At 46.8% G+C, this 20,683-nt stretch overlaps 1 long non-coding RNA gene across 1 annotated transcript; it reads right to left on the reverse strand.

Annotated features, from left to right (window-relative positions):
- Positions 1-205: 205 nt before the first annotated feature.
- On the reverse strand, positions 206-8,250 carry LOC136004207 (uncharacterized). Its single transcript, XR_010608284.1, has 2 exons — positions 8,132-8,250; positions 206-1,718 (listed from the first exon to the last, which is right to left on the reverse strand). It is a non-coding gene; the product is annotated as an uncharacterized LOC136004207 (long non-coding RNA).
- Between the last annotated feature and the right edge of the window lie 12,433 nt (positions 8,251-20,683).

Consider the following 20,683-nt stretch of genomic DNA (forward strand, 5'->3'; position numbering starts at 1 on the left):
TGGAGTCTCCTACACTGGAGATATTCAAGGCCCGCCTGGACAAGTTCCTGTGTGATGTACTGTAGGTTACCCTGCTCTTGCAGGGGGGTTGGACTAGATGATCTTTTTAGGTCCCTTCCAACCCTTGGGATTCTGTGATTCTGTGATTCTGTGAGTATGGATCTTACTGCACTTCAAGCAATCAAAAAATAATCACATACGAACAAAATGTTATTTCTGTTTTATATGCACAGAACACAGACAGATAAGTGGACAAGCACATACAATTGATCATACACTTCAGTTACCTGACACATAAAACAGCACAACTTGCTACTGCTGCAAGTCCAGAACTGGAACCAAGAGTGATACTGGGAGATACGTCGCTTTATGAAATGCAATTCAAAATGATACAAGTTTCACTCCTCTGCACTAGGATCCATGCCACAAACCTTCCCTGCCTGCCCCAAGCAGCTGAGCAGCAGAGCAGAGTCCTGCTAAGCACAGCAGCCAGCCAGAGAAAGATAATACTGACTGCTTTTGCTTAATCACAGGCTAGTAGTGAAGTGCTGCCTTTGCATGCCACTATGCAGTATTACACTAACCAAAGCAGTAAGTTTTAATTGAGAAATTTCCTGCTTTTGTCATTCTGGAACTGTGCTATGCTTCCACTCTCCTCTGGCTCTTCTTCACTCTTCATTTCACAGGAGAAATTATGCAGGCACGCATGTTCTAATTTCATCAGGGTGTTACCCATAGCTTCTGCTCCAGTGGTTTAAAATGACTCGGTGATGACTTTTGCCTTCCAATTCCATACTTTAAGATGAATCACTTCTGATTTAAGAGTTTATTGATTTTACATCCATACTTGCATGGGATATTTGCAACATACTCCTGTAGCACTAAATTAGCCTTTTGTATATGAATTTTCTTTGGATGAATAATTCCTGTATGACAGTGTTTAGTTGCCCCTACCAGTTTAAGTCTCTGTTGTGGTTTAAGCTCAGCTGTAAATCACGCAGTTGCTCTCTCACTCCCCCCCTTTCCTTCCCCTGCTTCCAGGGGAAAGAAGTTCACCCATCTGAAACACAGCTTCACAGATCATCTTTTCACAGTTTACCTAAAACCAGACATGCAGAAAAAACAGGCATTCCACTGCCATATGATTACTAAACATCGCTAAAAATCAGGATATCTACTGTATAAGCAGTTTCCTAAGATGCAAATGGAGAATTTCACTTCATGGAGTGCTAGGCAAATAAGATTTATTTCCATCCCTTTCCACTGTAGCCCAGGTGCTTGCTACCGCTCCCCAGCTTCCCAGAGACAAGGTCTATTACAACAGAATTACACAAGCCTCACTGATCCATCCAAGGCAAAGTTAGCCAAGTTGATTCCCACCACCTTCAGCTATAACAGCCAACTTCTAAATGTAGCGGGAAGCCCGAAGAGGAGACCCTGAAGCTTGCAGCAGCAGCAGTCATGTCCACCCAGGCAGCGAGCAGTGAAAAGACACCAGTGGAAGAAACACCTTCACCTGGTATACCTACATCCAGACAACCACCTCTGGCAACCCCACCATATTTTAGTATCTTTCGGTATTTACCCAAGAAAAGCTTGACCTTTCTGACTAGCATTAGTCATCTGCTGAGTAATTCACAGAATTGCCTTGTAGAACTGAGGGAGAGTATACATCTCAACAATTTATGGTGGACTGATTATGAATGTTTCCTCAAATGCTGTGGAGTTAAAAAAAAAAACACAAAATCTACATTACAAGACATATCCTGCGCAAATACTTGAAAGTATATAGCATGGTTTCCTCTTTCTTCCTCCCAACCAGCCCCCATCATCCCAAACCCCTCAAATTAATGTATTTTTCATTTATGTTCTGGTTTTAACATGAAGTTACAAGTTAACTGCAGCATAAAAGGCACTAGAACACAGGAGAAAGAAGCAATGTGGGCAGATCTTTTCAATTATTTCATTTAATCATAGAATAGAACAGTTCAGGTTGGAAAGGACCTCAAGATCATCTAGTTCCAACCCCCCTCCCATGGGAAGGGACACCTCGCACTAAACCATCTCACCCAAGGTTTCATCCAACCTGGCCTTGAACATTGCCAGGGATGGAGCACTCACAACCTCCCTGGGCAACCGATTCCAGTGTCTCACCACCCTAACAGGAAAGAATTTCCTCCTTATATGAAATCTAAACATCCCCTGTTTAAGTTTTAACCCATTACCCCTTGTCCTGTCACTACAGTCCCTAATGAAGAGTCCCTCCCCAGCATCCCTATAGGCCCCCCTTCAGATACTGGAAGGCTGCTATGAGGTCTCCACGCAGCCTTCTCTTCTCCAGGCTGAACAGCCCCAACTTTCTCAGCCTCTCTTCATACGGGAGGTGCTCCAGTCCCCTGATCATCCTCGTGGCCCTCCTCTGGACTTGTTCCAACAGTTCCATGTCCTTTTTATGCTGAACTGCACACAATACTTCAGGTGAGGTCTCACAAGAGCAGAGTAGAGGGGCAGGATCACTTCCTTCAACATGCTGGTCACACTCCTCTTGATGCAGCCCAGGATACAGGAGGCTTTCTGGGCTGCAAGCGCACACTGCCAACTCATGTTCATTTTCTCATAGAGCAGCACCTCCAAGTCCTTCTCCACAGGGCTACTCTGAATCTCTTCTTTGCCCAACCTGAAAGCCCTGGTTTGAGCCCCACGCCAGGCTTGCCTGACTCATGCTGGGTGACCTGACGTCCATGCAGATTTGACATGTGTCGTGGTTTAAACCAATCCACACAGGTCGTCCACTCACCCCCCCCGACCCTCCCCACTCCCGGAGGGATGGAGAGGAAAATCAGGAGAATGTAACTCCCACGGGTTGAGATAAGAACAGCCCAGTAACTAAGGTATAACACAAACCACTGCTGCTACCACAAATGATAATATTGATAAGAGAAAATAACAAGAGAATACGATACCACCGCCGAACGAGTTCGACCCCCCCCGAAGAGCCAGAGCCTGCCTCTTCCGGGTAACTTCCAGTTCCCCCTCCGGGCATGACGTGCTATGGTATGGAATACCTCTTTGGCTAGTTTGGGTCAGGTGTCCTGTCTCTGCTTCCTCCCGGCCTCCCTCGTGCCCAGCAGAGCATGAGACTCACAGAGTCCTTGGCCAGAATAAACATTACTTAGCAACAATTAAAAACAATTGGTATTATCAGCTCTCTGCCCAGGCTGGAAGTCAAAACACAGAGCTTGCACCAGTTACTAAGAAGGAGCAAAACGGCTCCTGGTAAACCCAGGACAACATGGTAACAAAGGGCTGTGCTGTGAGTTTTTTAGCTCTGATCTGAGTTTTCTGATGGAGACTTTCTTTAGAGCCAGTGGATCAGTTGCGGAGTTATACTTCAGATCGCTGATTGGTAGGACTAATTCAAACATTTGATTTATAATTCAAGTTCAGTAGGATTGTTTCTTCTTAAAAGACAGATTTCTTCAGGAAAAAGTCTAGTACATTTGAGTGTATTTTAGGAAGGCAAAGTACACAATGCAATTTATAAACAGACAATAAAATGCTCACTTCGACCTTGATAGGAAAAAATCTTATATCTTGACTAATAAACGTGCTTAGCACTTTTAATTAAAAAGAACTTGTATTAGTTTAAACAAAATAACATTCATCTGTTTGAAGCAAAGGATCTATGAAATAAGAAACTGAAATGATGGATAGGTTCCATGGGATATATCCCTGGAGGGCAGGGGGGCCCAAGACTCTTGGTTGATATTCAAGGATCACCTGCTACAAGCTCAGGAGTGTTGCATCCCAACTAGAAGGAAGTGCAGCAGGAGGGCCAGGAGACCTCCTTGGATGGATAAGGAGCTGCTGAGGAAAATTCAAAGGAAAAAAGAGGCTTATAAAAGGTGGAAGCAAGGACAGGCAGCCTAGGAAGAGTACAGGGATGTTGTCCGGGAAGCTAGGGACCAGGTTAGGAAAGCTAAGGCCCAGTTAGAATTAAACTTGGCTAGGGATGTTAAGGATAACAGGAAGGGATACTATAGGTACGTGGCAAATAAAAGACAGACTAGGGACAACGTAGGCCCCCTGAGGAAGCTCTCGGGAGAACTGGCTACACAGGATTTGGAGAAGGCTGAGGTTCTGAATGACTTCTTTGCCTTGGTCTTCACTGGCAAAGGCTCCGACCGCACCACCCAAGTCTTAGAAGGCAGATGCAGGGAAGTGAGAATTAAGACCTTGGGACCACTGTAGGAGAGGATCTGGTTCGAGACCATCTTAAAAATCTGAAAGTGCATGGGACCCAATGAAATTCATCCGCAGGTCCTGAAGGAGCTGGCAAATGAAGTTGCTAAGCCACTGGCCATCGTATTTGAAAAATCATGGCAGTCAGGTGAAGTTCCCGACGACTGGAAAAAGGGAAATATAACCCCCATTTTCAAGAAGGGGAAAATGGAAGACCCGGGGAATTACACACCAGTCAGTCTCACCTCTGTGCCTGGTAAAATCTTGGAGCACATTCTCCTGGAAGTCATGCTAAGGCACATGAAAAACAACAAGGTGCTTGGTGACAGCCAGCAAGGCTTCACTAAGGGTAAATCCTACCTGACCAATTGGGTGGCCTTCTATGATGGGGCTACAGAACTGATGGACAAGGGTAGAGCAGTTGATGTCATCTACCTGGACTTGGGCAAAGCGTTCGACACTGTCGCACACAACATCTTTGTCTCTAAATCGGAGAGACATCAATTTGATGGATGCACCGCTCGGTGGATAAAGAACTGGCTGGATGGCCGCACACAAACACTTGTGGTCAATGGCTCAGTGTCCAGCTAGAGACCAGTAAGAAGTGGTGTCCCTCAGGAATCGGTGTTGGGACTGGTCTTGTTTAACATCTTCATCGCTGACATGGACAGTGGGATTGATAGGACAAGGGGCAATGGGTGTAAACTGGAACATAGGAAGTTCCACGTTAACATCAGGAAGAACTTCTTTACTGTAAGAGTGACAGAGCACTGGAACAGGTTGCCCAGGGGGGTTGTGGAGTCTCCTACACTGGAGATATTCAAGGCCCGCCTGGACAAGTTCCTGTGTGATGTACTGTAGGTTACCCTGCTCTTGCAGGGGGGTTGGACTAGATGATCTTTTTAGGTCCCTTCCAACCCTTGGGATTCTGTGATTCTGTGTGATTCTGTGATAAGGAGTATCTGGGAATGGCAGGTGTCCAGGATGGGCTACAGTTAAACTAACGGATAAGTAGGAGGACAGGAGGATTATTATGTCTCTGGTGCTAACGAACCAATTAAGCTGGTGTAAGCATAAGCTGGTATAAGCATAAGCTGGTATAAGCATCTACTGCGCATGCTTCAAAGGCTGCCAGAAGTGACGAAGACTGTTGGAAAAATTAAACGACCCTCAGAGACCACCACCACAATTCTGTATGCACGTGGAGAACTTTCTGGAAAATGATGTAATTCATACGTAACCTCATGAATATGCCCAGGAATTATATAAGGACGGCTTGTGTAGCAATAGGGGGACACACGTTAGGAGGAGCTATCCCCTGTGTCTCCCGGTGCTGCAATAAAGAATACCTGCTTGTCAGCTTGAAAACTTTGTTGGCAAGTTTGTTCCTGGAGTTTTCTCTGAATCAGTCTGTCTCCTTCCACCACCACACCCCCCCCCCCCCCCCCCCCCGGGCACCTATTGGCTTTATGTGAAGCTGATATTCACAGCAGCAATGCCAGTGTTAGAGTCAATCCTTTGAATTTCTGGCTGCATCCTGGCAAAAGGACAAGATACAGCTGAAACACTAAAAGTGAAAAAGCAAAATTGTCATTGCAAGCCTAAACCAGTGTCCTGGGTTCAGCTACAGTCATTTTTCTCCTTCTTAGTAGCTGGTGCAGTGCTGGTTTTTTGACTTTCAGCCTGGGAACAACGCTGATGGCACACTGATGTTTTTAGTTGTTGCTCTGTAATGTTTACTCTGACCAAGGACTTTCTGAGTCTCATGCTCTCCCAGGGAGGAGGGGAAGCCAGGAGGAAGCAGAGACAGGACACCTAACCCAAACTAGTCAAAGGGGTATTCCATACTACAGCATGTCATGACCAGTATAGAAACTGGAGGGAGTTACCTGGAAGGCCCAAATGGCTGCTCAGGTCAGGCTGGGTATTGATTGGTGGGTGGTGAGCAGCTGTATTCTCTTCCCTTGTTATTTCCCTTATCACTATTATTATTGGTGGTAGCAGTAGTGGTTTTGTGTTATGCCTTAGTTACTGGACTCTTCTTATCTCAACCCATAGGAGTTACATTCTTTTGATTCTGCTCCCCATCCTTCCAGGAGCAGGGCAGTCGGGGAGTGAGCAAGTGGCTGCGTGTTTCCGAGTTACCGTCCGGGTTTAAACCACAACAACCAATTCTGATACTTCTTTCAATTTTCTTAAGCATTGCTGAAAAAACAGGTTTTTCTTTCTTATTTCAGATGATTGGAAAATTTTTTCTTGATGGTACTATGAAGCGGTCTTCTCTTATGGTAGCAGAAGCAGCTTTGGATGCACTTTCTGATGTATTTGCATATGGCAAAGAACCAGAAAAGGTGGCGGTACAGATCAAGTTGCTTCCAGCACTGAAAGAATTTCAGTCAGTGTTCAAAATGAGGGTAGGCATCAAATGCAGCCAGCTCAGCATCACAACACACAGTGTGGGTTAATGCTTTAAGCAGGAATGTATGGCTTTATAGGATGACCAAAACAAAAAGACCAAACAGCGATCCCAAAAAAATGAATTCCTGATATTTCTCTTTAGAGGAAAGCAAATACACTTGAAGTTCATGGAACCATCAAGATAACAGCACAGCATCTGCATTGCAACATCTACATTATTGATGTCCAAATCACTGTATTGTTCTGAAACCCTGGTGAAAAAAGTCCTGCAGATGTCTCTGGAGGAGTGTCCTGGGTTCAGCAGTAGCAGTCATTTTTTCTCCTTCCTAGTAGCTGGTGCAGCGCTGTGGTTTTGACTTTCGGCCTGGGAACAGCGCTAACAACACTGATTGTTTTTAGTTACTGCTCAAATGTTTAGTCTGACCAAGGACTTTGTGAGTCTCATGCTCTGCCAGGGAGGAGGGGAAGCTGGGAAGAAGCAGAGACAGGACACCTGACCCAAACTAGCCAAAGAGGTATTCCATACCACAGCACATCATGCCCAGGATGCAACAGAGAGTTACCTGGAAGGACTAGTGCACTGCTGGGTGGGGTGAGTTATCAGTCAGCGGGTGGTGAGGTGTTTTATTCTCTTCCCTTGTTATTTCCTTTATCATTATTATTATCGGTGGTAGCAGTAGTGATTTGTGTTATACCTTAGTTACTAAACTGTTCTTATCTCAGCCCGTGAGAGGTACATTCTTTTTGATTCTCCTCCCCATCCCTCTGGGAGTAGGGGGAGGGAAAGAAGGTGGGGGAGTGAGAGAGAGACTGCATGGCTGACTGGGTTTAAACCACGAGAAGGAGAACAGCTAAATTGGTGGGAGAGAAGTCCCTTCTGAAGTTATGTTTTTCGTTTTAACTTGCTATAGTTACTGGTGGACATTTTTGTTCTGATATCGGTTAATTAAAATAGATCAAGTATTCTGTATTGCCGTGGTTTAAGCCCAACTGGTAACTCAGAACCACACAGCCGCTCGCTCATTCCCCCACTTTGTCCTCCCCCCAATCCCAGAGGGATGGGAGGAGAATCGAAAGAATGTAACTCCCATGGGTTGAGATAAGAACAGTCCAGTTACTAAGGTATAATACAAAACCACCACTACTACTACACCAATAATAATAATAATAAGGGAATAACAAGGTGAGAGAATACAACCGCTCACCACCTGCCAACTGATACCCAGGCCTGACCTGAGCAGCGATCTGAGCCTTCCGGGAACTTCCCCCAGTTTATATAGTGGTACTCTGTTACAGAATATGCCCACCATATCTAGGGTTAGCTCATAGGGCACTCTATGACAGAGCACCCCCCACCACAGCTAACCCAGGTTAGCTCATAGTGTACTCTAACATAGAGTACCCCCACCACAGATAACCTGCCAGAAGAGCTCTTTAATACCATTACACCCAAATAATTCATAAAGAATACCTTATAGAAGATGGTCCTTGTCTGCTCCTGCAGTGATCCAAATGAGTCGAGGGGTCCCTCTGGGAAAAATTCCTGAGGGCCCTAGGGAGCCTTGTCCTCTACAGGTCCTGCAGCCAAGCAGAGAGGGTCTACCTGGGTCACCAGATTGTTGTCAAGTTCCTGGAGTTTTTTCTATGAATCAAAGTTTAAGTTGACAAGCAGGTATTCGTTATTGCAGTGCTGGGAGATACGGGAGAGAGCTCCTCCTAGCATGTCTCACTCAAGCACCAAACAGGCTGTGATTATATTGTCACTAAACATATGTATTCCTTACATTATATGCATATTCATAAAGCTACAGATACATTATGTCATATTTCTAGAAAATTCTTCCTGCATGAGCATAGCAGTAGTGCTCTTTGGGCCTCCTGGTGGTCATTTCTTCATCATCTTCATCTTCACTTCATCCTTTGGGTGAACTTTGAGCTGGACAGTCTCGTTGTCTGTTTGCCAGCTCTTTAGTTGGTTCTAAGTCGTCTCCTTAAAAATTAACTGAAAAGCCCTCTTCCTTATCATTGTTACAAAGTCCACCTGGGTCCAAGTCTCTTAGTTAAATTCTATTTACAATGGGCTATCCTTAATCTTGTCAAGAGTTCTTTTTTCATCTCAAAACCCCCCTGCCTCACCCTAGACCATGTCACCCAAGGCTCTGTCCAACCTGGCCTTGAACACTGCCAGGGATGGAGCATTTATCACTTCTTTGGGCAACCCATTCCAGTGTCTCACCACCCTGACAGGAAAGAATTTCCTCCTTATATCCAATCTAAACTTCCCTTGTTTCAGTTTGAACCCGTTACCCCTTGTCCTGTCTCTACAGTCCCTGATGAAGAGTCCCTCCCCAGCAGCCTTAGAGGCCCCCTTCAGATACTGGAAGGCTGTTATGAGGTCTCCACACAGCCTTCTCTTCTCCAGGCTGAACAGCCCCAACTTTCTCAGCCTATCTTCATACAGGAGGTGCTCCAGTCCCTGATCATCCTCGTGGCCATCCTCTGGACTTGTTCCAACAGTTCCATGTCCTTTTTATGTTGAGGACACCAGAACTGCACTCAATACTCCAGGTGAGGTCTCACAAGAGCAGAGGGGCAGGATCACCTCCTTTGACATGCTGGTCACACTCCTTTTGATGCAGCCCAGTGCACAGTGAAGCCGGCTCATGCTCATTTTCTCATCGATCAGCACCCCAAGTCCTTCTCCACAGGGCTGCTCTGAATCTCTTCTTTGCCCAACCTGTAGCTGTGCCTGGGATTGCTCCGACCCAGGTGTAGGACCTTGCACTTGTCGTGGTTGAACTTCATAAGGTTGATATCAGCCCACCTCACAAGCGTGTCAAAGTCCCTCTGGATGGCATCCCTTCCCTCCAGTGTATCAACTGAACCACACAGCTTGGTGTCATCAGCAGACTTGCTGAGGGCACATCAATCCCGCTGTCCATGTTGCAGACAAATATGTTGAACACCGACCCATGAGGGACGCCACTCCTCACCCGTCTCCAATTGGACATTGGACCGTTAACCAAAACTCTCTGCGTGCAGCCAGCCAGCCAATTCTTTATCTATCGGATGGTCTATCCATCAAAGTAGAACGATTCCGCCGGAAGAAATGTCGCCGCTGTGGCCCGAGAGCCGCTCAGCCCCGCCCGGCAGGTGCAGAGCCGGGCTCCGCCCGGGGCCCCACCCGGGGCCAGCCATCGCCCCCTTGCCTGCGCGCGGCCTGTGTGCCGACGGCCCAACCGGGCCCCGCCTCGCCGCGAGGGGCGGGGGTTGTGGAGCGACGGCAGCGGGCAGGCAGGCGCGGAGCTGCCCTTCCATAAGAGCTGCCATTAGCGATGGGACCCCGTGCAGGGTCTTAGTGTCGGCGGCTGATGGGGAGTGAAGGTAGTCGGGGTGGGTCCCCTTTTGATGGATTCTCGGATAGCCTGGGTTCAGCCAGAGCAGCTTGGTCCGTCGAACCGCCTGTGGATGCACATCTGGGAAACTACGTAGGGTGTCCGCAACCTCTACTTCCTTCAGGAGGAGCATCAGCAGAGCGCTTCCGCTGGGGCCGGCCCTGTCTCCCCCGCCCAGCATGTACTGTGCTGATCCCCAGCCCGACTTCCTGCCGCTCGAGAGCGCCAACAACCAGCAGAACCGCAGCCGCCACCAGACCTCGCCACCCCTGGGGGCTGCTGCTTGGGACCGGCCTCCACAGGTCGAACCGTCTGCCGCCAGCAACAAGAGGAAGCGCGACAACAAGGCCAGCACCTTCGGCCTTAACTACAGCCTCCTGCTGAGGCCTCTTGTGCAGGGCCGGGCGCTCGCCCTAGGAAATGAGCCTGCCGGCCGGGCTCAGGCCGGCCTTCCCGAGTCGCTCTACATAGGCACCCCTTGGAAGAAGAGGAACTACAGCCAAGGAGTCATGGGGTGAGCGGTCGCAGCGCCAGGCAGGCGAGGGGGTGCCGGGCAGCTCCGGGTGCCGGGCAGCTCCCAGCGCCGGGCTTGGACCTGGCCTGGCCTCTTGAAGAGGTGCGAGCTGAGGGCCTCCCAGCACGGGATGGCCGCTGGGCCGCGGCCACAGGAACGGCGGGTGTTGCGGGGTATCTGGATCGGGCCCGTAGGACGCCGCTCGCAGCCGGCGGGGGCAGGTAAGGGCCACGTGTGCCGGGTCGCTCCCCGGCCCGCCCGTGCGCTGTGTCAACGGGCCCCGCTGATGCCTGTCGGCGGGACAGCCTCTCGTGCAGCCCCCGAGCCCGGCCGGGCATTGACCCCTCGTGGAGGGGCTAGCGGATGCCTAGGTGTGTGCTGATGATGTGTGCAAGCCTATCTGTAGGTTTTCCTTTTGTCACTGCGTGTGTACTTGGGGCTGTTAGACGCTCATCGCCCAGTATCGCGCCTTGCTGCCCGAGCAAGGGTGTTCCGTTGCTCTCTTTGCGGTTATTGTACCGCATGCGGTACATGTATTGCGGTGGGTGGTGTCGGTGAGGGGTCTGATGCCATTGCTGCTCGCGTGCATGCTGCGGGGCTGGGTGAGGTGGCTGAGCTGGGGAGGACGGCAGACAGCACGGTATCAGAGGTGCAGGTCCTGCTCTTGGCAGCCGCTGCCAGGCACGCTTCTGAAGCTTTGTGCTATATGTAGAACAAATGCATAATAGGAGTTATAATTTAGAAGAATAATAATCTGCTGCTGTTAAAAGAGTGCATAGTCTAGGAAATAACATGAGGAGTGTGTTTTTTCGAAGACCTAACAGAGAAATAAGGCACACATGATTATGTAGAGTGTTATGGATTATGTCGTGGTTTAAGCCCAGCCGGTGACTCAGAACAATGCAGCTGCTTGCTCACTCCCTCTGCTCCATCTCCTCTGATCCCAGAGGGATGGGGAGAAAACTTAAAAGAATGTAAATCCCCCAGGTTGAGATTAGTCCAGTAACTAAGGTATAATACAAAAGTACTACTACTGTCAATAGTGATAAGGGAAATAACAGGAGGAGAGAATATAAAACTAAAAGTGGAAGGTGGAGGCGGATAAATACAAGTGATGCACAACACAGTTGCTTACAATCTGCTGACTGATACCCAGCTCGACCTGAGCAGTGATCTGGGCCTTCCAGGTAACTCTCTTCAGTTTCTATACTGGGTGTGAAGTGCTGTGGTACGGAATATCCCTTTGGCTAGATTGGGTCAGGTGTCCTGTTTCTGCTCCCTCCTGGCTGCTTATGCTCCTCCCTGGCAGAGCATGAGACCAAAAAGTCCTTGATTGGGGTAAACATTAGTTAGCAACATCTAAAAACACTGGTGTGTTATCAGTGTTGTTCTCAGACTATAGTCAAAACCACAGCACTGCAACAGCTACTAAGGAGAAAAATGATTGCTACTGCTGAACCCAGGACACCACATTACCCACCAAGTATATCCGGGTCCCTGAGCAAAAGCAATCCCACAAGTGGGTTTGCCTTTACCTGAAGCAGGAATAACACAGACTGTCTTCTACAGCAAGTTCTTCATGAGCACCACAGGAACTTTGTCCCCCTCTACAATATGTAAAAGTTCTGACTGGGCTGGGCCAGCTCTGTTGGCAGATCCTCTGGTGTTGACCAACCAGGTGGCCTTTGGTGTGTATCCCAATGCTTGAAAGTTCCCCCACCCATTGCTCTCAGTGTGGTTTTTAACAGCCCATTGTACCGTTCGATTTTCCCAGAGGCTGGTGCATGGTAGTGGATGTGATATACCCACTCAATGCCATGCTCTTTGTCCCAAGTGTCTATAAGGTTATTCCGGAAATGAGTCCCATTGTCTCACATGGCACCCCAGAGAGAATTGAGTCAGACAAGGGGGGCACAAAAATTACAAAATGGAATATATAAACCTTTAGAATCAGTTTTAAGTAATGTTAAGTTTGATGGCTTTGTAACAGTAGCAATGGAAAATTATTGAGGTGCATCATACATAGAAAAAATAGAGTACAGCTTGAGAACATACTGAGAATTCTTGTACAAGATAAATCATTATAGTTGACATAGTTTTAAGAAAAACAGTCTAGAAGAACAGGATACAGGGATAAAGAGTATCTGGTAATGGCAGGTGTCCAGGATGGTCTACAGTTAAACTAATGGATAAGTAGGAAGACAGGAGGATTATTATGTCTCTGGTGCTAACGAACCAATTAAACTGGTATAAGCATCTACTGTGTGTGCTTCAAAGGCTGCCAGAAGTGATGAAGATTGTTGGAAGAAGTAAACAACCCTCAGAGACCACCACCACAATTCTGTATGCATACAGGGAACTTTCTGGAAAACGATGTAATATATGTATGCCCAGGGACTATATAAGGACGGCTTGTGTAGCAACAGGGAGACACAGGTTAGGAAGAGATATCCCCCGTGTCTCCCGGCGCCGCAATAAAGAAGACCTGCTTGTCAGCTTGAAAACTTTGTTGGCAGGTTCGTTCCTGGAGTTTTCTCTGAATCATGTGTTGCCACAAAATCTGTTTCTCAGGGCTCAGGATAGTGTTCCGGGCAGTGGCATGGGGCACAGTGTATGTTTCCAGCCACCCGGTGGTTGCTTCCACCATGGTGAGCACATGGCACTTGCCTTGGCGGGTTGGTGGGAGTGTGATATAGTCAGTCTGCCAGGCCTCCCCGTATTTATACTTCAGCCATCGTCCTCCATACCAAAGAGGCTTTAACCGTTTGGCTTGTTTAATTGCAGCACGTTTCACACTCATGAATAACCTGGGTAATAGTGTCTGTTGTTAAGTCCACCCCTCAGTCACAGGCCCATCTATATGTTGCATCTCTGCCCTGATGGCCTGAAGTGTTATGAGCCCACTGGGCCAAAAATAATTCACCTTTATGTTGCCAGTCTAAGTCCATCTGAGCCACTTCAATCTTAGCAGCTTTATCCACTTGTTGGTTGTTCTGGTGTTCCTCAGTGGCCACATTCTTTGGTACATGGGCATCTACATGGCGTGCCTTCACCACCAGGTTCTGCACACTCCGGCAGTATCAGTCGTGGCATACCCCTTGGCTGCCTTTGACTCCAGTTCATACTGAAGTTCTAGCATGTCTGGTATGGCAGCGCTCAATGGCGGTGTGACTTCATTCAGGCCACGATAGTCTACTGTAGTCTTCACTCTCCGTTAGAATTTCGCACTGACCATATGGGGCTATTAAAGGGTGAGTGGGTCCTGCTGATCGCTCCTGACTCTCCAGTCCACGGATCAGCTGATGGATAGGAATCAGGGAGTCTTGGTTGATGCAATAGTGCCATCGGTGCACTGTTGAGTGTAGTGGGAACAGGGTTGGAGAGAGAAACAAGTTAGCTAGGGGATGAGATGTTGGACTAATGACAGTTTTTGAGAAAACCTTTAGGATGCATACCATAAATATTACATAACAGTATTGTTTTAGATGGTCCTTGTCTGCTCCCTCAGTGATCTGAATGAGTAGAGGGGTCCCTCTGGAAGAATTCCTGAGGGCCCTAGGGAGCCCTGTCCTCAACCAGTCCTGCAGCTGAAGGTGGGGGGGGGAAGTGAGTGAGTAACTGCCTGGTTCTGGGTTACCACCTGGGCTTAAGCCACAAGTATGTAAGTTATAGGTGAAGTTTGTAAACTCCTGAAGCTCTTCTGCATTCAAGATCTGTGTTTGCACAGTACAGAAGAGAACAGCTGTTTATACAAGATTTTATATGTATTGACCTACAAAATATACAGCAGATAAAAATAATGATGGGTAGAAGTCTTTCAAGAAAAATTACAGGAGATAATTCTGAATGTCTCAACTGACAAAGTTACATCCAGTAAACCTTGCAGACAGTCCTCCTTGTAGTAGGAGTTACTGAAGTTGCAACAGCTTTGCAGTTTAGTCAATTAAAAGAGCTATATTCTATTACAAAAGCACCTTGAAACAACTCTTAAAACTCTTTACAGTTTAGCTAATTTTAAGTTATACTTTATGCATGACACCCACATCTTGTTTATAACTGTCGTGGTTTAAACCAATCCACACAGGTTGTCCACTCACTCCCCCCCCCCCTTCTTGCCCTCCCCCTGCTTCTGGAGGACAGAGAGGAGAATCAAAAAAGAATGCAACCCCCACGGGTTAGATAAGAACAGTTTAGTAACTAAGGTATAACACAAATCACTACTGCTACCACCAATAATAATAGTGCTAAAGGAAATAACAAGAGGAAAGAATACAACACCTCAACACCAGCCGACCGATAACTCGCCCCACTCCCCCCAGCCGAGCACCGACCGATACCTTGTCCAACCCTGCAGTCCCCCCAGCCCTTCCGGGTACACTCCCCGTTACTCCTGGGCATGAGTGCTGTGGTATGGAATACCTCTTTGGTCAGTTTGGGTCAGGTGTCCTGTCTCTGCTTCCTCCCAGCCCTCCCTCCTCCCTGGCAGAGCATGAGGCTCACAAAGTCCTTGGCCAGACCAAACATTTGAGCAGCAACTGAAAACATTGGCGTTATCAGCACTGTTCCCCAGGCCAAAAGATCAAAGCACAGCACTGCACTAGCTACTAAGAAGGAGAAAACTGACTGCTGCTGCTGAACCCAGGACAATAACACTGAATAAAAAAATTGTTATTGTGATAGTGTTTTCTTTACCAAATCTTAAGTTGTAAATTTTCAATATCAGTTTCCTATTTGGACTATCATAACATAAAATCCACTCAGAATGGTCATGTGGACTTCAGATACAGTACAAACCTTAGTTGGTAAGATACAAGCATATTTAAGACAATTTTTTAAATATTAAAATCTGGAAAGAGCAGTGTTGTGAACCAGATGACACCAGGAGCTATGTATTCCCACAATGGAGTGGCATGGTGCACTATATACACAGTCTAACAAATGTGATCCTTGATGTAGTTGCAGTTCTTAAAAGCAAGACCGTTTTCCTCCCTGGACAGACAGTCTTTCTGCAAGCCGTTAACCAATTCCAAAAGAATGACCAGGAAGCAAGGACAGCTGTAATGAGCAAGTGTGCTAATAAAACATCATGGGAATGGTAAAAGTTCCTTTCAAGTACTGTTCATTGAGAATGAAAAAATCCATACAGTAAGTATTACTTCTTTTCCTGAACATTGCATCCATCTTATTTACAATAGCTTATAAAGACACACAACGCAAAAGGTTTGGTTTTCAACTTCATAACCGATTAACATAATTCACCTGTATGTTCTCTTCTAGCTGAAGTAAAGTAACACTACTATGGAAAAAAAGAGGTAATCAGAAGTAGCAAAAGCACTGATATGACAACAAATAATTTGGATAAATATTCAAGAAGTAATATTGCACACTTTCACTCCCAGCCAGTGACAGCCAGTCCTGTTGTTTTTTTTGCTGTCACACTACCTTAACAAAGTCATTTTTGGTTTCCTATGGCAGTGAAAAAAAAACCAACCCAACAAGCTGAGGAAGACAAGCCCTTATTGAGTATGAGGCCTGGGTTTCAAATTAATTTTTCAGTGTGCAAGAAGGGGGGGGGGAATAAGTTTAGATATTGAAAGTTGAACCCAACTTCCATTTTACAGCTAAGTTTAGAATGACACACAGAACAATACTAAGTATTGTACATTCCAGTTTACAGACACACAGAACTCATTAAGGTGTATTTATAGAATGGTTTAGTTTGGAAGGGACCTTAAAGCTCATTCACCGTTCCAAACCCCCTGCCATGGGCAGGGACACCTTCCACTAGAGCAGCTTGCTCCAAGCCCCTGTGTCCAACCTGGCCTTGAGCACTGCCAGGGATGAGGCAGCCACAGCTTCTCTGGGCACCCTGTGCCAACACCTCACCACCCTCATAAGAAAGAATTTCTTCCTAATATCTAAGTCTGCCCCCCTTTCATCTTAAAGCCATTTCCCCTTGTCCTATCACTATATGCCTTTGTGGCAAGTGCTGTTCAGGAAAAAAAAAACCCACAAAAAAAACCAAAACAAAGCAAGCCACAAAAAACCCACCGAAATTTAGGCAATGACTAATACTTACATCATCACAGGACATGTAATATTCTGCCAAGCAGTTCAACCTCGGGCTGCTGTACTGTGTGGATTGTGTCAAGGAAAGGAGCTAATGCTGGTACACAGAACAAGTAAAAACCAAAAAAAAGCAGTATTAGCATAGGCGTCAATAATTGTAGTAACTGCAACACCTTTAATCTGACAAACACAATTGAAGGATACATTGATGGTGCCACCACTCTTCTATGTATTCCAGCAGAGAACAAGCTTATTAGGGTAATACACCTAATTGTAAAAGTGTGTGATTCAAAATGATATGAAAAATGACACCTAGGAAAGAAATCAGATTAGTCCCACTGCATACTTTCACTTAAAAAAATATATAAAATAATAATAAAAAATCTCTATACACATATATATATACTGCTCCTAACCATTTCAGTACTTGTGAACTGTTCTTTAGATATGCATTCAAGGTCCACATATTGGTAGGCATTATTGTCCCAGGACATAATCCAGAAAATTCTAGACAGCTCGAGAGCCTAACTGAAAATTATCTCCCAGTTTCAGAGGAGAACCATATTTAGCCTTTCGGTTTTCAATACTATACCACTTGACTGCCACACACTACATTTGGGATTAGCCTGATCTTTACCTTTTGTGTCTCTGGGTCTATTAACCAGTTCCAGGCACCACTTGCTGTACAGACTAACACCACTATCAGAATCACTGATAAAAGAACAAGAGTCATAAATAGTATACGTCCTATCAGCAAGCATATCTTTTTCATCAGCAACTCTTAAACATTTCTTCTCCCACTTCTGAAGGAGAAGTTTCTAGTTGGAAGGTAGAAATGAGACTAGACAAGAAACTTATGTGACACTGTAAATATCTGTACCAGTTTCCTGGACAGGACAAGTAGGTAACTGTCGTGGTTTAAACCCAACCACAAACCTCGTTCACTCACTCCCCCCCCTTCTTGCCCTCCCCCTGCTCCTGGAGGGGCAGAGAGGAGATCGAAAAGAATGCAGCTCCCACGGGTTGACATAAGAACAGTTTAGTAACTAAGGTATAACACAAATCACTACTGCTACCACCACTAATAATAATGATAAAGGAAATAACAAGAGGAAAGAATACAACACCTCAACACCAGCCGACCAATAACTCGCCCCACTCCCCCAGCCGAGCACTGACCGATACCTCCTCCAACCCTGCAGTCCTAGCCCTTCCGTGTCACTCCCCGTTACATCCTGGGCATGACGTGCTGTGGTATGGAATACCTCTGGCTAGTTTGGGTCAGGTGTCCTGTCTCTGCTTCTCCCAGCTTTCCCTCCTCCCTGGCAGAGCATGAGGCTCAGAAAGTCCTTGGCCGACAAAACATTTGAGCAGCAACTAAAAACATCAGCGTTATCAGCACTGTTCCCAGGCCAAAATATCAAAACACAGCACTGCACTAGCTACTAAGAAGGAGAAAAATGACTGCTACTGCTGAAACCAGGACATGAGCCCATCTATATATTTGTCCTGGTTTAAGCACGGCCGGTAACTCAGAACCATGCAGCTACTCACTCACTCCCCCACTTTATGCTTTGTATCATTTGACTGGTTTTTACTCAACCCGTGGGATTTACATTTAATCATAGAATCATAGAATAGTTAGAGTTGGAAGGACCTCAAGATCATCTAGTTCCAACCCCCCTGCCATGGCAGGACACCTCACACTAAACATCCCACACAAGGCTTCATCAACCTGGCCTTGAACACCGCCAGGGATGGGGCACTCACAACCTCCCTGGCAACCGATTCCAGTGTCTCACCACCCTAACAGGAAAGAATTTCCTCCTTATATCCAATTTAAACTTCCCCTGTTTAAGTTTTACCCGTTACTTTTCTGTCAGTTACCTCCCCACCCTTCCTCCACTACAGTCCCCTGACGAAGAGTCCCTCCCCAGCATCCCTATAGGCCCCCTCAGATACTGGAGGCTGCTATGAGGTCTCCACGCAGCCTTCTCTTCTCCAGGCTGAACAGCCCCAACTTACTCAGCCTCTCTTCATACGGGAGGTGCTCCAGTCCCCTGATCATCCTTGTGGCCCTCCTCTGGACTTGTTCCAGCAGTTCCATGTCCTTTTATGTTGAGGACACCAGAACTGCACACAGTACTCAGGTGAGGTCTCACAAGAGCAGAGTAGAGGGGCAGAATCACCTCCTTCGACCTGTTGGTCACACTCCTTTTGATGCAGCCCAGGATACGGTTGGCTTTCTGGGCTGCGAGTGCACACTGCCGGCTCATGTTAATTTTCTCATTGACCAGCACCCCCAAGTCCTTCTCTGCAGGGCTGCCTGAATCTCTTCTTTGCCCAAAATTTCTTTGGTTCTTCTCCCCATCCCGCCAGGACTGGGTGGGGGGAGAAAGGGGGGAGTGAGCTAGTGGCTGCATGGTTTTGAGTTTCCAGCTGGCTTAAGCTGTGACAGCCTTCTACTCACTTTTTGGTAGACTGTGCGCACTTGCTTAATTTCACAGAAGTCACACAGAATCACACAGAATCCCAAGGGTTGGAAGGGACCTAAAAAGATCATCTAGTCCAACCCCCCTGCAAGAGCAGGGTAACCTACAGTACATCACACAGGAACTTGTCCAGGCGGGCCTTGAATATCTCCAGTGTAGGAGACTCCACAACTCCCCTGGGCAACCTGTTCCAGTGCTCTGTCACTCTTACAGTAAAGAAGTTCTTCCTGATGTTAACGTGGAACTTCCTATGTTCCAGTTTACACCCATTGCCCCTTGTCCTATCACTGGATATCACTGAAAAAAGCCTAGCTCCATCATCCTGACACCTACCCTTCACATATTTGTAAACATTGATGAGGTCACCCTCAGTCTCCTCTTTGCAAGCTAAAGAGACCCAGCTCCCTCAGCCTCTCCTCATAAGGGAGATGTTCACTCCCTTAATCATCTTTGTGGCTCTGCGCTGGACTCCTTCAAGCAATTCCCTGTCCTTCTTGAACAGAGGGGCCCAGAACTGGACGCAATATTCCAGATGCGGCCTCACCAAGGCTGAGTAGAGGGAGGAGAACCTCTCTTGACCTACTAACCACTCCCTTTCTAATGCACCCTAAGATGCCATTTGCCTTCTTGGCCACAAGAGCACATTGCTGGCTCATGGTCATCCTCCTATCCACCAGGACCCCCAGGTCCCTTTCCCCTTCACTACTTTCCAGCAGGTCAACCCCCAACCTGTTTTCACATTTGAAATTATTTTGAATGGGTGGTTTCAGTAAGTGAGTTGGATGAAACTTGAGTGAGTTTCTGAGGGTTCTACACAGCCTCTTGCTCTCCCTTTACTGCTTTTGTTGCAGACTGCAGACAAATATATTAATGCACAACATGTAGATGGTGTGAGGAGGTGTGCTGTGCTGGGGATGTCCCATTCTAGGGCGAGTTCCCGCTGTATGATATTAGGGCTGGGTCAGTTGTGAGGTTTTAACCCTCAAACTATTAGAAATCCCTTCCCCCCCCCCCCCCCCCCCCCATGTGCTGATTCTTTTGTCCTTATATCTGAGCAGCACTCAGCAACTGAGGTTGTGCATGAATTTTTTCAGAATCTTTCAGCATGTATTGGTGTCTCTGAATTTTAAGGTTTTTGGACTCATGGAAAGTATTCAGTGAAATATTTTCTAGGTTTATATTGGTTTCTGACAGATATACTAGCTGAAGCTTCAGAAGAAAGAAGATAAAAACCATGGTTTGATCCCAGGCCTACTCAGAGACCGGGCCTTTCCAGATACTTTGAAGGGTGAGACCAGTCACCTACATGGAGGAGGAAGTATTCTTCCAGTTCCTGCAGTTGATGCTCTTGAGCATGTGTCTCTGTCACTGGGCTAAAAAGGTGATATCAGGAAACCTTTGTTATCTGCTTAGTCACCATCCTTTATTGACAGTTACTGTTGTAGCTTTCTAGCCTGGAGTGATAAGCAGAGCAAAAGGAGGTTGGGACTCTCCAGGTTATTTTGCAGGTTGTATGCTAGTGCTCCTGGCCCATGGTTTTTCTACTACCCGTA

This window comes from Lathamus discolor, chromosome W, assembly GCF_037157495.1.
Source record: "Lathamus discolor isolate bLatDis1 chromosome W, bLatDis1.hap1, whole genome shotgun sequence".
Classification (NCBI taxonomy): Eukaryota; Metazoa; Chordata; class Aves; order Psittaciformes; family Psittacidae; genus Lathamus; species Lathamus discolor.